Genomic DNA, 16,369 nt, shown 5'->3' on the forward strand with positions numbered 1-16,369 from the left:
TACATTTGTATGTGTTGCTGCAACTTCTTTGCTGTTTAGCACTCCAAATTGTCCGGAAGTGTGATTGTAAGCGCTATTTGTCTATGTGTGGCCTGCGATTAGCTGGCGACCAATACAAGGTGTACCCGGCCTAACACCCAAAAGAATGAATGAAGGACGTGCATTCTGTCTGCTCTGCGGGAACAATGACTCTTATTGGAGCTTATGATATTCGGAGATATCTGACTCTTTTATGGCTCCTAATTTTGCTGTTACTCTTCCATTAGAGATCAGCGCTGGCTGGTATGTTGCAGCACTCAAGGCGTACAACTCAAAATTCTGTCACTGCCTGTCACTTTTGACAGAGGATGAATTCCATGATCCCCTTCAGTCAGTGAATTCCCATTCAGTAGAAGTACTTTACACACAACTTAAACTTTTAGACCCTTACTCTTAGTAGATTGATGCCTGTGTGCTGATATGAAAATTCTACAGCGTTCTCGCCCCAGACTCATTTGACTGTTAACAGCAAGTGGTCTGTGCTCAGCGTAAAGAATGTCATTTTTTGGCCAGGACAATACTCTAGTTTGGCATATTTGTGAATTTTTGCCTCACTGGGAGTTCCTGCCGCAGCCCAAAGTGCATCTGCAAATTTGATTACAAAAAGTAGACTAGATATTAGACTCCAGCAAAGCAGATATAACTAGTGGCGCAGCTGGTGGGGCATCCCATCAAGTTTGTTTCTATATTGTCAAGCTCGAGTGTACTGTGCACCGACCACCCTGATTTTGATGCAAACGAGAGATGCTACTAAGATTGGAAGGGAAAAGACTACTTCCGTCCCACAATAATGCACAAAATCGCGAATATCAGGCTATGCCCAATCCTACAGGTACAAAGGCTAGCAAAATTCCTTAAGAAAGAAAACTCTACCCATGCACACAGTTTGCACCTTGTGTTAGATTTGTGCTGGGAATGAAAATAGGGGCTTGAAAATGCAAAACACATTAACACATTTTACCATCTCTTCTGTGATAAAGCAAGAGCAAAACAATGATGTCACTGTATTCCATTTAAAATAGTCAGATACGTTATATTTCTATTAACAAATGTGATGTGATATCGTAACTACCTTTGCTGAGAGGTGGCGACACCTGAACAATCGGCAGTAAAATACTGCAGGGATCACAGGTTATGGAGCTCAAATACTTAATGCCACTGTTCTTCAACAGTGCATCATGTTTTCCATTTTTTCATGAGCCCTGTGGCCCTCACACGTTCTCTCACATGTGCTGATGAATGTGTAATCTTGTTGCATAGCGTGCAGTCATCCTTGTCCATGTTTGATAATGACTCTTTTGATTCTTCCATTCCAGTGCTGTGGCGAATGACAAGGACATGGAGCTTGAAGCCATGCAGTTATCATATAAAACACATCAAGTGCGAAGCCACAAAGCCTACAAGTGATTAAAACCTGTCAACTCAGGGTTACTTCATCACAATCATTAGTCTTTTCTTGTCCTACCTTCTGGCTGTAAAAACCCACAGAGCCTTACCCCTCCCTGCGTGTTAATAATATTCACTCTGCCTCTGATACATTAGCCAGTGAATGATAGGGCAAAGCCCCGGCCTAATTGCTTTCTTCTTGTAAAGTCTCAATTCATTTTTGCTGAGGAGACACGGCGATGTGTGCTTCTGTGCTCACACACACACACACACACACACACACACACACACACACACACACATGCACACACACAGACATGCGCACACACATACACACACACACTCAAACAATACATGCACATGTGCAGTCTTCTGGCCTCCCCCCACCATCCCATGCATCCTCAGCCCCATCCATCATAAAACAGCATTGGGGAAGGTGGGGCTACGTGTGTGTGAGATTGGTGTGTGTGTGATATATGTGTGCATGTGTGTGTGTGTGCTGCGTAAGTGCGTGTGTGCGTGTGTGTGCGTGCATACGTGTGTGCATGCATGGGTGTGCGTGCGTGTGTGTGTGTAAGTGTGTGTGTGTGTGTGTGTGTGTGTGTGTGTGTGTGTGTGTGTGTGTGTGTGTGTGTGTGTGTGTGTGTGTGTGTGTGTTGGCTGGCTGGAAAAAGAAAAAGAGAAGGAAGCTGAGAGCAGAGGAGCTCTGATTAACGACAGAGAGAAGGGGTCCCAGTGGAGCATGGGGGGGGGGGGGGGCAAAACTATCTATGGCCAGTTGAGAGAGTAAGAGAAAGAGAGAGGAAGGGGGGGAGCAAGGATGGGAGGGAATCTGTTTTCTTTTCATATGTTTCATTAAGGGAATTCACAGTCGCATGAAACTTGTCGTATCCATCATTCCATTCATCACCGGTGTTGTAAGGCCTCTCTCTCTTAACTGCACTATCGTCATTCTCTATTTGACACACACGTCTGATGAAATCCTCTCCTCTACCCTGCCTTATGATTGTGGATGAGCGGCAGCCCCGATGATTGTGTCCATAGTTTTGTCAGCAGAGGAAAGAGTGTTGCCAGAGCGTGGGCCATCACCTCTCCCTGATTGCACATGAGAGTAAAGGTAATGGAGGTGTAATAGCGCCTTAAGTACCCTGCTCTCACTGACACTGCCTGTATAGCATTACCCCTTTAAACTAGATGTGTGAATGAGGGGATGTGGGTATTGGCATATGTCCATGCTTAATTTGTGTGTGTGTGCGTGCGTGTGTGTGTCCGTGTGTCTACTGTGCAGTGAATCAAAAAAGTGTCCGTGCCAGTGTGTTTGAGCGCGAGCATGTGTGAGTGTCTGTGCTAAAACACATTTGACGGAGGTTTGTTTTGTTATCCCAGCGGGTCGCCTGAGCGGCGGCGATCAAAGAGAAAGATGGAGGTTAACTGACCAGACCTGAGAAGCTCCACAGAAGGACCTGAGGGACTCGCCTCTGTTAGCCCAGGTAGCAATCATCTGACACACACGCACAATCAGCACAGCAAGGGAGGGTGACCCAGGGGAGTTTGAAGATCTGTTCGGTCCAAACTAACTTTGTCATTTCATTCACAAAGCCATAGCCTTTCACACAAGAGACGCTCACCACAAAATAGCTTTGTCGCATCTGCTGTCGCAAAAAAATATATATTTGCAATTCCTGTAAAGTAAGTATAAGTTCGATTTTGACGGTCCCTGGAGACCAAGGCAATGAGTAGAATTTTGGTTAAAAAGCTAGACGCTATTCCGGTGTCTATCTCAAAGTAACGACACATGCGCGCCCGAGGACAGAGTGGCGCATTTCTTACTGGAAGTTAAGCTGGAAGTTATCAAAAAAGAATGCAAGAGAAAAGAAAATGTGTGCAAGTGTGTGTGTGTTTGTGTGAGTGTGTGAGTGAGTGTGTGCGTGTGTGTGCGTGCGTGCGTCCGCGGGTGCGTGCGTGTGTGTGTTTGAAAATGAATGAGAGATAACTATCAGAGGCAGCTGCTGTGGTGAAGAGAGACAGCAACCACCAGCTAGAAGTTTCCTTACAAACGACAATGACGACTTGTTGATTTAACGGATGCTTGAATCTACCACATATAGTGGAAGTGGGATCAAAGCTTGGTATGAGCTTTCATGCAATTAAATGAATGAAAAGCAGGTAGTAAATCTAATAAATTAAATTGTTTTCTTAAAAAGAACTGGATAAGGTATGTCAAATATTTTGCAACCAATCTTGTCACAATTTATATTGTGCTGCATTATACCGTATGATACAATGTGCGAATGACATTCATTGTAAAATGGTACACGTCTTTTCTCCATATAGTATGTAACATTATGATTATTGATAAGCTATTTCATTAAGTCTACATTATGCCCTAGTTTTTAAAATGATGATGATATTATCAAATGAAGATAAAATTTGGTGTTGCTTTCGTGAGTGAGTGAGTGAGTGAGTAACTAGGTAGTTCGTAGCATGTTATTATAACGAGTGTATTACAAGTTACTGCACTCGGCATATATATAACAAACTGATTGGGTGTATATATATATATATATATATATATATATATATATATATATATATATATATATATATATGTATATGTGTGTGTGTGTAAGTGCAGTCTTCTGAGCGTGAGCATCTACAGCTCCATAGATTATTTTTCTATCAAATCCCAAATGGTCTTTAATGACACTTATAGTGGACTGCCATTTATTACTAGGTATAACTTCCAGACTCACGCACAATAGATGATCATATGAATAAAACATGTGATATGGTTTTAGCTAAGTCACTGATGTGTAGGTTAGGTTCCCACTCAGTGAGGATGTGTGTCAAGAAAAGCAAGGCTGCTATAGACAACCACTTTCAAATACAGGGAAGAAGATGCACCCTGCTCTGAGGTCAACACCAAGAACATCAAGTGCAGTGTGAAAACGCCTTTCAAATTATTAAAACAAAGTTAAACTCCTTCAAAAGCAAGCCTGGGCAAAGTAAATCTCTGGGTCCACATCCGGCCTATTCACAGTTGCTGCTTGGCCTTAAAAGTGACCACAATGTCAGAATGAAAAATAAACTATGCAATGCTTTGAAAGTTGTACTTTTGTATTATGTGCATATGTGGGGACGCTGATACAAGCAAGGTAGCGAGCAAGAGCTACAATATGTGTTGCCAACTTTTCGCCATATTTCATGTCCAAAACAGAGACGAGCAAAAATTACAACAGTGGTCCTAATGTTAGCAATGGAAGGAAGAGGCCTGACAACACTGTACGCAAATCAGCAGTTTCATAAACCGTATGTAATGGATGTATTAAAACTCATGATTGTATCATCACTGTCAATAACAGTTTGCTTCCCACTTCTGTATATATTTGGTAGTCCTGACGAATTCTCACTCCCTCAAAAGTGTCTTGGAAAATACTTGACGTGAATGACAGGAGCATACTTGTGATTGGGAGTCAGTGTTATTGTTTGTTCCCGAGTCTTTGTTGTGGTAAAGTTGTGTTTGGTCAAAATGTGTCATGCTGGTTGGTGTCTGTGAGTTCACACTAAGCAGAAGGGGGAAGAAGGAGGTAACAGAGTGCTAGAGAGACTTGAGTGCAAAAAGAACATTGCTATAAAGTTAGCAGCTAAGGTGAAAGATGGGAGCTTGAAATATAACAGTGCAATGCAAACGCATTTTCAAGTTGATAGGTGGGAAGGGTGCAGACTTTCAAAATTCAACTTTCATACATGAACAAGACAAGCAACAGAGTTGTTGTTAATGAACTCACGAGTGTGTCTACCACAACTGTTGCTGTTCCTGCAAAACTTCAACAATACACACAATTCTTAAAAAATTTTGGTGGTCTTTGTGTTTGTATTTTAACGTTAATTATTCACAGCATTTCGAGTGTGTAAATAAAGCGATGTAAATATTATATTGATAGGCTGTCTTCAGCATGGTATTTTTTAAAATGACAAATTCATTTTGCACTAATTGGGTAAATGAATGAATTGGAGCAACAAAAATAAGTGAGGAGCCATTTGGGAGCCGGTTCTTTTTAGAGCGCCAAACTGAAAGAACAGTCTCGTGAAAAAAATGCTGTAATTGATGTCACCTTTCTCTGGCTCGCACAATTCTCCAAATAAGAAGCAGGTGAAGTTTTCTGTTAAACTGACACATAAGACAAAATAGAATTAAACATTGGATAGAGTTTGTTGACTAACAGCAAAATGTCCAACCAAACTCCATAAAAGGAGTAACTATGTTATAATCATATTATGTTTTCCGCTTCCTCTGCTTGACTACACTGCATGACTTTTTCACTAGACCTCGATGTGGCCGGCATGTTCCAGCACAGCGTGGTCACTAAAGGCACACAATTCTATTCTAATTTTGATTTGAACACCAATATTAAAAAACAGCAGTATTAAAAAAAAGGGATGTGTTAATACATCCGAAAAGGTAATAAACATCTTTAGAAGGGAATGCTCTGTTCCAGTTTCAGAAGGATCAGCCTCAACAAAAGGTACTAAGAGAAGTATATACTGTACAGTACACCTATGTGTTGTTTATGCATTTTGTGGACTCCTTGAAACAAAATTCCAGCATTGACATCCATCACTTGTCATCAAAAATATTCTTTTATTTCGTTGCTTTATAGTAGTGGACTTGTTTTTTACCGATTACAATTTTAAGTAAGAATGTTAAAAGAAAATGTGACGATGGGGTGCAGCTGGGACACTAATAACTGCCTTACAGCACTCATTGAAGGTAAAAGTGTTCTTATTTTGTTTTGTTTTGCTACTTTCAATGGTGTTTAATTTATTTTTAACTTCAGAGTTAAGAATGTTACTTTGGTGGGACTCAACGAAGGGAACACAAGTGCAGGTTGACACACAGCAGCGTGTCTGCGCATTACTTTTGGCAATATTGACCTAACTTTTTACCAAATAAAAGAGCATACGTATAGTTCATCCTCACGTTGTCAAAGGATGTCAGATTGACCACACTTTTTAGGCTCCTCAAATTTGAATGCAAAACATATTTAGCTCAACAACAAGTATCCCCTTACTCTTAAATTAAATCTGATACTCTGACATTGAGAGACGGGTTGTTTGAGAATAGGTTAGAGTGCGTGTGTGTGTGTGTGTGTGTGTGTGTGTGTGTGTGTGTGTGTGTGTGTGTGTGTGTGTGTGTGTGTGTGTGTGTGTGTGTGTGTGTGTGTGTGTGTGTGTGTGTGTGTGTGTGTGGCCCGGGATGCCGCTGCTGGGTAACATCTCTGTCAGGATGGCTTTGGTCCATCACCACCCCGCATTTACAAGCACACACACACCCACACACTCCATCAGCACCCGCTCAAGGCTCATCAGTCGCAATGGAGCACATGTGGCCGGAGTATTCTAAACAAAGCTTTATAAAGAGCTCAGCTAAGACAGTCAAATGTGACAGTCAGGTTACTAATGATGTCTAGAGACCGCTAAATACGACAGTGACAGACCAACGACCGCCACGCCATACACACAAACATCTCACTCAAACACATGCCCGCGTGTTTTTCTTTTGGCATGCATGGACAAACATTCACAATCACTGCGGAGGGGCGGAACACATGACCACTGGGACAAACACATACACACCTTGTGCCCAAGGGCATCTGTCCGCAGCCTAAGAGCTCCCAACTGTCGGAGAAAAAAAACCAAAAAAAACAGCTCAATTAGCTCGGTGGAGGAACCAGCGAAATACACCCATCGACACATACACCGCCCACACACACACACACTCAGAAGTGCATTGATCCTTCCCAAGTCTGGTGCTCTAATTGGTGTGTAGATGATACTGTGAGAGTGTGGGATCCTTCAGGCAAGTAGAATGACTTCCACTGCTTTATTTCTCATTTTAAAGTTGAAATACACTCACAAATTTTCCCAGTCGCACTGTACCCTACCTGATATTCCTTTGGAGAGTCTTATCTTATCTCTCTGAGTTTCATCATTTTTCCTGCGCAAAGCACACGGCGGAGACTTAAAATCGGAAATATTCCAGTGCCATAAATATGTATTAGCTTGATAAGTTTGTTGAAGAGAATTGAAAACATCAAGATTCCTAATAAGAGCATGTCCATTGCTCACAGTGGGGAGAGAATTCAAACAAGTACACGCACACACACACACACACACACACACACACACACACACACACACACACACACACACACACACACACACACACACACACACACAACCTCCCCCACAAACACGTACAGTAAGAGCAGGTTGTTAGAGGCCGTTATCGAGAGCAAATGGAGTCGAGTTATTTCCACAAAGGGTCTCAGCGGGTCTTGTGGATCTCGACTCTCGCCGACTGGGAGCGATTTAGAGAAAGGCACACTGGTATATTAGTAACTGAAGACGTCTGGGGACAAAGCTGCTCTCTAAAATCCTGCGCCTGCACTGTGACCTCTACTGGGATTAGGACGTGCTCTCCATCCTTTTTTTTTTGTTCACTGACCACCAACTTTGTTCTTTTCCCTTTGACTTTCTAGGCCTTTTTTTCCCGCCCGCTAGGTCATTTCTCTTCGAGCGTTTTTGTTCCTCCTTTCACTCAATTGCGCTCATATTCTATCCTATTTTTCTCTCACTCCACTTCTCCATCTTACATCCATCCCATCTCTCCATCCCCCTCCCTCACTGGCCCCAGGGACGGACTGCTGATAGACTGTGTACACCAGCTGCCCAGGGGCTATTTTTAAGGAGCATTTGTCCTTCTCCTTCCCTCTGGAGAATGACTCAACCCAGCAACATCTCGTCCGCGTGCATTCACATACACACACAAACACACATTGGCATTAACACGTGCACTCATTAGCCCATGAGCATGCACGCCCCATGCACGCTTTTTCTCACAGGCGGGCACACACTCCGTCCAAGGGCATTCTGTAAATGCGAGGGCAGCTTGTAGGGCCACAGCCCACTGCTTAACTACACAGGAGCCCTGGCGCTCCCTGGTCGGCCTCAGAGGGCTCATAAAGCCGCCCCTCCTCCTCTCAGGTAGCGAGCTAATACTCTCCCTTATTCTACTCTACTGATGCTTTACGATAGTTTGTAAAACAATACTGTAAAACACTGTTGCAAAGTATTGCGTCAGACTGCTTTCATCTCGAAAGCCGCAGCAGCCAATAGTGCATACTGGAAGTGACAAGATCCCCGTCTTATTTAAATCTACCCATACGACATGTCAGGAAATCAAAAATGTTGTTGTGAAAAACCAGACACAAAAATAAACGATTTGTCATCGGTGAGGACATTTTCAAAATTGGAGCCTCACTTGTAACCTTGGAAGTGATTAGAAGGGGATTTTTTTTTTTTTTTTATGTTAAATTCAAAGTCTCAAAATCTGGGTTGCGTGTATGGCACTCTCAACAACGGCTGCTGCTCAAAGCACATATAAGGCATAAAATGAATCCTAAAACAACTGCTCCGGCAACCTCGTTAAGGCATTATTTACTTTCATCGTTAGCCAAGGAAGAGGACACTAAAAATCTGTCAGCAGCCTGAAACGCCTGCTCAAGTGTCTCAGTGCTGCTTAATTGTGCCATTTATCAGCCAAAAAAGCCTACACGCTCATAAATAAACACAATGCCTGTGCAAAGGAATTATAAAAATGTCAGAGCTAATCCACAAGTGAGGCCAGCGTTGATGCATATTAAGCGATTTAGTCAGTGAAGAAGTGAAGCAAAAAAATATGATGGTTAATTTAAGAGTCATTAAAATTGCATGGATGTGCATTGCGCTTGCTTGGAGTGGGATTTTCTCTGATCGCTAGAGAAGAGGGAGAAAGAGCAATACAAGCTGCCACACATTGTGGGCTATAAACTCACTGATTGATCACACCGGAGCCCAGCAAGCCTGAGAGGGAGTCCGAATCAATGTTTCTGATACTGTGGAGCTAATGTATGTGACACACGTGCGTGTGTGTGTGTCCGTGCGTGTTTATCATATTTTGTCTGCACACGTTTACAACCTGCTGTGTTTCATGCATATTGAAGTGCATGTGTTTGTGTGTCTCCCTCATTTGAAGAGAGACAATGTTGTACATTCCACAGGGGAACACAATCATTACCGAAGCAGGAACCCAATCCCGGAGGCCACGGCTCTGCCTGTAGCGTGAATAGATCGAGCTTCTTTCTCACCAAGACGTGCTATGAACACACAGTCCACTATTACCGGTGGCCTGTAGGTCAAACCTAACTGTCACCTCATTTCATCTGGGGGTAAACACTTAAGGACGACAAAAACAAAGTTATCACACCATGGCAGTCTGGCAGTGATGGACCGAACTTTGCCTCACGCACAAACCACACCAGCCCTTCAATTATACTGAAATTAAGCAGGAGAAAAGGTTGAGTGGGTTTCCTCTGCGAGGTGACATTTACAGTAACTCCAGATAGTTTAGTTCAAACCCAAGTTTTCAAACTGTCCTCCAAGGGCCAATTCAGCTCAAAAGCTCTCTGCTGCCCTCTGTTGGTTATTACAACACACCACTCATTCCCACGCATGGCAGCCAGGTACCAACATATGGCAGCTGTCTATCTCACCAAATAACAGGTGTTGATGAGCGATTCCCCTTTTTCCCCACCATGCCCATTCTCTTTCGTCAATTTCCCTACTGGCATAAAGCAGACAAAGTATGGCTGGGTTAATTTCCCCTGTTGCGGTGTCCCCCCCCCCCCCCCCCCCATACACACACACACACACACACAAGAACACGCTCACACATACGCATGTCGTTAGCATGTCCCACAGGAAACTATTGTTCCATCATAATAGATGGCAATCAGAGGTGATGCCAGATGTCACCTCATACTATTTGTTTATTACACTGTTAGCCCTCCGTGTGCTGTTGTGATGCAGGACCGGACTGTGCTTAAATCTTAGGACACCATTGCTAATTTATTATAAATTGCTCGACACAGTCGCTTTTGACATCATATTAAGGTGTCGTGCATGGGTCTTTAAATTATGGAGAGAATCCGATTAAAGGTGGACGTGTGGGAATTTGTTTTCACAGTTCGAGTAATCGTATATTCATTACAGTATATCCTCCATCAACCAGTAGGTAGCTTGCTATAAGGTTTTCCATTTTTTGTTAGCAGTTTGGCTAAGGTATCAACATTGGGGCGAAGCAAGAAGAACAATAAGACTTTTGCAGCATACTGTAAATTTTCTACGCAACGTGGTTATTTCTCTTGTCCCCTCCAGCCTCTAAATTAGGCATGACATATCTGGGTTGCGATAGCCCTGTACACAGAATAATGCTACACCACTGATTAGACAAATCTGCACATACACACACTCACCAGCCTTAATAAACGCAAAGATATGTCTTTAATAACCTCCGTCTGTGCAAAGAATGTTCTCCTATTGCTTCATGCATCCTTAGTACTACCTCATTCAGTCATTTTAAACATATTTCTCTTGGTCCGGATTCCTTTCAGATTTATTGCTAGTGTGTTTCCAGAGCTTGAAGTCATAAAAATTGTTCCAGCGTGCTCTCAGTATGACACAATAGAGTTGATTTTGATTGACACCACTGGTGAGGTCTCAAAAATATGAATATTTACACTATTAGTATTAGTCATAGTCAAAATTCCAGTCACATCACATACATACGCTTAAACCACCCTTGATCTATAAACAGACTGAGAAGGGAAGGCCTTGATTGGCTGGGAGTATGATTGACAGTTGAACGAGTGGAACCTTTGAATGTAAAACTCAAAGGAAAGATGGGAAGCGTGTTTGTGCGGGTCCCAAGGGGGGAAATGCCTGGGTTTTACACACGTGCACACGCAGGCACATGCGCGTGCGCACACACACACCCACTCACACACTTACACGAGCGCGCGCACACATACACACAGTCTTGCTCTACTTTGAGCTGTGCTCCACTTGAAAGCATCAATGCGCCCCGTTGTTTGAGACTAGCTGAGTGTTGCACTGCAAAGGAACATACAGGTCTTTATATTCGTGTAGCTGGACAGGTGTGTGACGAAATCCAACCAGGCGTCCTTCCATCATGGCCGCTCTCTTACTAGTCTGCTTCATTCCCCAATCTTTCCCGTGCTGCCTTGTGTTTATCAATGTTGTGTTTTAATCTCCTCTTTTGTTGTTTTTATTCTCATCCCTAGAGATTGGGAATTAATGCGTTTCATTCACGTCGTAAGCTTCAGGTAAAGCCCAGAACAGCAAATGATTTCCCATTCACTTTTTAATGCGCATTTTGTTTTGTGTATGTATCATTCACATATAAGGAGGCATGTCGGCGCTTTATCCAATCACACTAATAGTGATACATAGTCAAATCAAAATAAGAAAATACACTGTTTGTGCAAATGCCGCATGCTGAAGGCACTGTGCCCTTGACTATCCCCCTGCTGAAAGTAAGTCTTAGCCAATTAACAGTGTCTTCCACTCGGCCCGCTTGCGCACGCAAACACCCATGCGTGTGCACTCACACACGCTGAAATCCTCGCAGCTCATGGGACTAAACCTCATTAACTGCTCTCAGACAGACACTCGCTCTTTAATCAATCCTTTTCTAAGACTCCACGCACATGGAGGAGAACCATGACAATACAACACACATGCACATACACGCGCGCGCCCGCAAACGTGGGGAGAGGTGTATCTACGTTCACACAGAGATCTCCCAGAGAGAAAAACACGGTCATTTGCCAGGGTGATTCAACTCTAAAACACCCTAATTACACCGACAAAGCCACTTTGTTTTGGTGCTGGATGAAATGTGAATGATTTAGCATATTATTATTATGCCTCTAAAATATTAACCAACCTCCAGGGAGTTGATCTGCTCTTTTAAATATATGCAAATGATTTTATTTTGGTTTGGTTTGTTTCCAGTGACTTTTGTGAATTGTGTTTGGATAATTAAATGAGCGCATGCAGATGTAGAATTGTAAACGGGCCCTGCGCAATGATGGACCAGATTAGCATACAAATTAGGAACAGCGCACCTCGACTGATAATCGACTAACTTTTGTTTTCGCTTTAACCTTGACCTATTTGAAACATCCACCAAGTAACTGGCCTTGGAGTGGAAATGTAAACACGGGCTTTTAATTGATAAGCTGTATTTGATATTGTCCTTCAATAACACTTCCTCTTGTGTCAGGCTCTTTCAGTTGTCCTCCTCTGCTTTCTGCGGGCTTTTTTTTCTCACCAGCTACCACTGGATTGATGTTCCGGGGGTTCTATCTACAATAGCAATTCTGCAATTACTTAACTGCAAACCTGGATTAGTATAGTTGTTGAAGCATGACCGGTAGAATTTTATCAAAACGTGTCTTACTTTATTGATTGCCATGTCAGTGAGTTCTCCTTTTTACATTCATTTTGTAAACTTGGTGTGTGATTCTATTCATGTAATAATTGTGTAAAGCTATGCAGGATTGTGAGGGCACTGGAGCCTATCTGAGCTGACATGACACATTCACACTCACATTCACACCTTTGGGCAATTTAACATTTTCAATTAACCTAACATGCCTCTTTTCGGGCTGTGCGAGGAAGATGAAGTACCCGAAGGTAACCCACCCAAGTAGAAGGAGAACATGGAAGTTCCAGAACATCAAAATCTGAAACCTCCTTTCTGACAGCTGTAACCACTCCGCCATTGGACTGTCCTATTTGTCCCATTACTGTTTGCCTGCACCCAAATGACTTTTAAAGTACAATGGAGAGCTGTAAAACAACAAAGGTAGTCTGAGTCTTATACACAGTGGGCTATTTTTAATTATTCATGATTTTCTTTTCTCAGAAAATTTTGGGGACGTGTTTTGTGAATAAATACTGTCTTGCATAATGTTTAAAAAGGTATATGAGAAAATGGTGCTTGCACCTCCACCAACCCATTTCACAAAGTATTTATTTGAATGGCAAGGATTTTTCAGCATTTCAGTAAACATTCCTTTTTATGCCAATGAAGATGAAATTCACTTGTATTCCTTCGATGCCCTCTAAAGCCGTGCGCTCTGTCCAATTTGTGCCATTTCCCCCATTGCCTCGGGTCCTGCTTTGACACCTCTGCCATGGTAATGGACCAATAAGAGACACTGTCCTTGAGAATTTCACTTTGGCTCATTTTCATACCCCCCTTCCTCTCGCTCAGATTTATAACCTCTACTCCTTACAGCTCCAGATGTTTTGTTCTGCTTTTTACTCTCTGTAATTGCTAATTCAATCTGGTAGTAAAGGAACAGATGCTCACTGGATTTGAGCGTACCTGCGTGGCTTGATATCTCGGCAACATTCAAGGAAACGGGATTTAGTCTAACATCGCGACTCGTAAATATAAGCTTTCAACATTACAACGAGCTCATTTCCGCATGTTGGAGAACACACAAATCTGCCCAGGTATCAGCTTTCATGATACAATACATAAGTGTCCCCTTTAAATCATACTTGCTGAGCTTTGCCAGTTCAGTTCTCGTGGCTGACTTTGGAAGCCCAAACTGTGGTGGGAGCCGGTCTCTGCACTGTTTTTTTTATTATTATCATCTCTCATCCTTTTTCTCACCAGAGAAAGTGGCAGTCAAGTCTAGTTTAAAGAGAAAAACAAACAGACTGGTTATCCACAGGAATGGGAATGCTGCTTTTGTCCCATTAGGAACATCTGTGTGTGCGGTTTAGGATCACAGCAGGAAGTGTGTGCTCTTTGTGTGTGTGTGTGTGTGTGTGTGTGTGTGTGTGTGTGTGTGTGTGTGTGTGTGCGTGTGTGTGTGTGTGTGGTTGACTTTGAGCATGTCACAATTGGACTGATTTCTAAGGCACATTCAATTTTTGCATACTCAGCTATCTTCTAGCGTAATTGGGTACATATCTTTGTGAAGCACAATAGTTATTTACAATGAAACTTGTAAACAAATTTGCGCACATGCACACACACAAGTACACGCACAAGCACACACACGTACACTTACACACAGTGGACCTGTCATGTGTCATGGAGACAGGGGTCAGATACTGCTTGATGTGTGGGGGTTATATCGCTTGGGAAAAGGACCAAAGATCTAACCGAGGCTGCAAACGGGCCAACAAAAACAGCACGGAATATAACACTGGAGAAAAGATACTCACATGGACAAAGGGGAAGTGGAGCCTCACAGAGTGACTCCACAGAAACACAGTTGTTGAATTATAGCTAATGTGGGGGGTAACAGTAAGCATTGTTATGAAATGTTAATAAAGAAAAACAATCGTCACAAAAGTGCAATTTCCCTTTGCATTCCAGAGGTCAGTTGATTCTAAGCATATGTTTCTCATCACATTTATTATTGGAAGTTTGGACATTTGAAGGCACAGCCTCGACTTTTAACACTGACTGGCATTTACACTACGATATGCTCGCTCACACAGACCATCGGAATAAATCTGCTCAGTGCTCAAGAAAATGATGTCAGTTTTAGAAAAGTCTGAGCTCCTCCTAGCTGCCAGAATCATAATGACATATTAGTATAACTGAGAATCATAAAGATGGCACTTGAAATTAAACGAGTGGCAAAAAGTTTCATTTTTACTAACGTAAATCTGATAGCCAGTTCAATACCAATAGAATTAAGAATGTTTTTCTACATGCACCAATGCTAGCCCTACATCAGTGGACAGATTTCTGATCTTCCAAGACACATGGGCTTTTCAATCAAATCTTTGATTGAATACTTTGCTCTCCTCAGCATTCACACAATCTAAAAAACACACACATTGTTGATAGAGAGTGTCTCGAGCAACATCATTTACCACTTAGGCTCCTCCCAGAGGAGCAAGCCATGCCTAATGCGTGGCAGATAGCTTGATAGCTCGAGCTTGTGTCGAGAAGTGCACGTCAATCAACAGCTCGCGTCAACGTCACAGAGGCAAAGTGTTCCTGAAAGATCTTTTTACTGAGTGCCTTTCTATCCATCGTCTAACACACATTCACACATGCACAATCACACACGGCCATTTCCATTTCAGCAATCACTTCTCCTAGAGTTCTGCTCTTCGGACGTGTAACAGTAATTGAGGTTGCTCCCGTGGGTGCAGTGGATTCTGGGCCGTTAAGTGCTGTTTCTTGTTGTTCTTCTTCTCTCCAAAGGCTTGTATTTTGGCTATTGTGTTGTTTCCTCCTGCTCCCCCGTAGATGTCTAAGTCACAGGCCGATTTACGCGTATCATTAGAGCGTCCTGTTGGATGCTGGCCTTCTATCTCGATGCCGTATTAATCAATATGACAAAAAGGTTTTAGCTGTTTTTTGGATACGCACGCAAGTCACATGAGAATCGAATGTGTATTTAAAAACATGACCAAACATCTACTGTCAGTCTTTTTATTCTTCTTCCTCTTCATGAACTTCTTCTCCATCCAAGCTGACACTCAAGTCAGTCAAGTGTTCACATGCCACGCTGACCTCACTCGTCGCCACATCAGGCCTAGCTTCACTGCACCCCTATGACCTTTGTGTGTGTTGATGACGTCGACCGTCCAGAAGAGGGAGTGATTGATCTGGATTGACACAAACAGCCAGTGCCCTAGCTGGCCTGTCACACAGCATCACTGGGTCATTGCATGCCTGAATGCCAGATGAGGAGGGAGTGAGAGAACGCAGCGGCGATGACCTGCTCACTTTCATGTGGCTGGAGCACATTTGGACACAAATCAAAGGTTTTGGTTTGACGTTGGAGCGTGAGAAGTTTGTCAAGATGCTACAAAAATACACTGAAAACTACTCAATTAAGAGTGCACACCTCCAACAAGAACAGTCACTCAACCTGGTAGTTGTGGCATCCGCTCTGACTGCCCAATGTGTCCGCTTGAACTAAGAAATAAAGCTCACCGTAACCATCCGTTTCTCCTTCATAAAAAATACACTGATGCTCATGAAGTAAAAATA

Source organism: Syngnathus leptorhynchus, chromosome 2 (genome assembly GCF_054491065.1).
Source record: "Syngnathus leptorhynchus isolate UIUO chromosome 2, UIUO_Slep, whole genome shotgun sequence".
NCBI lineage: Eukaryota > Metazoa > Chordata > Actinopteri > Syngnathiformes > Syngnathidae > Syngnathus > Syngnathus leptorhynchus.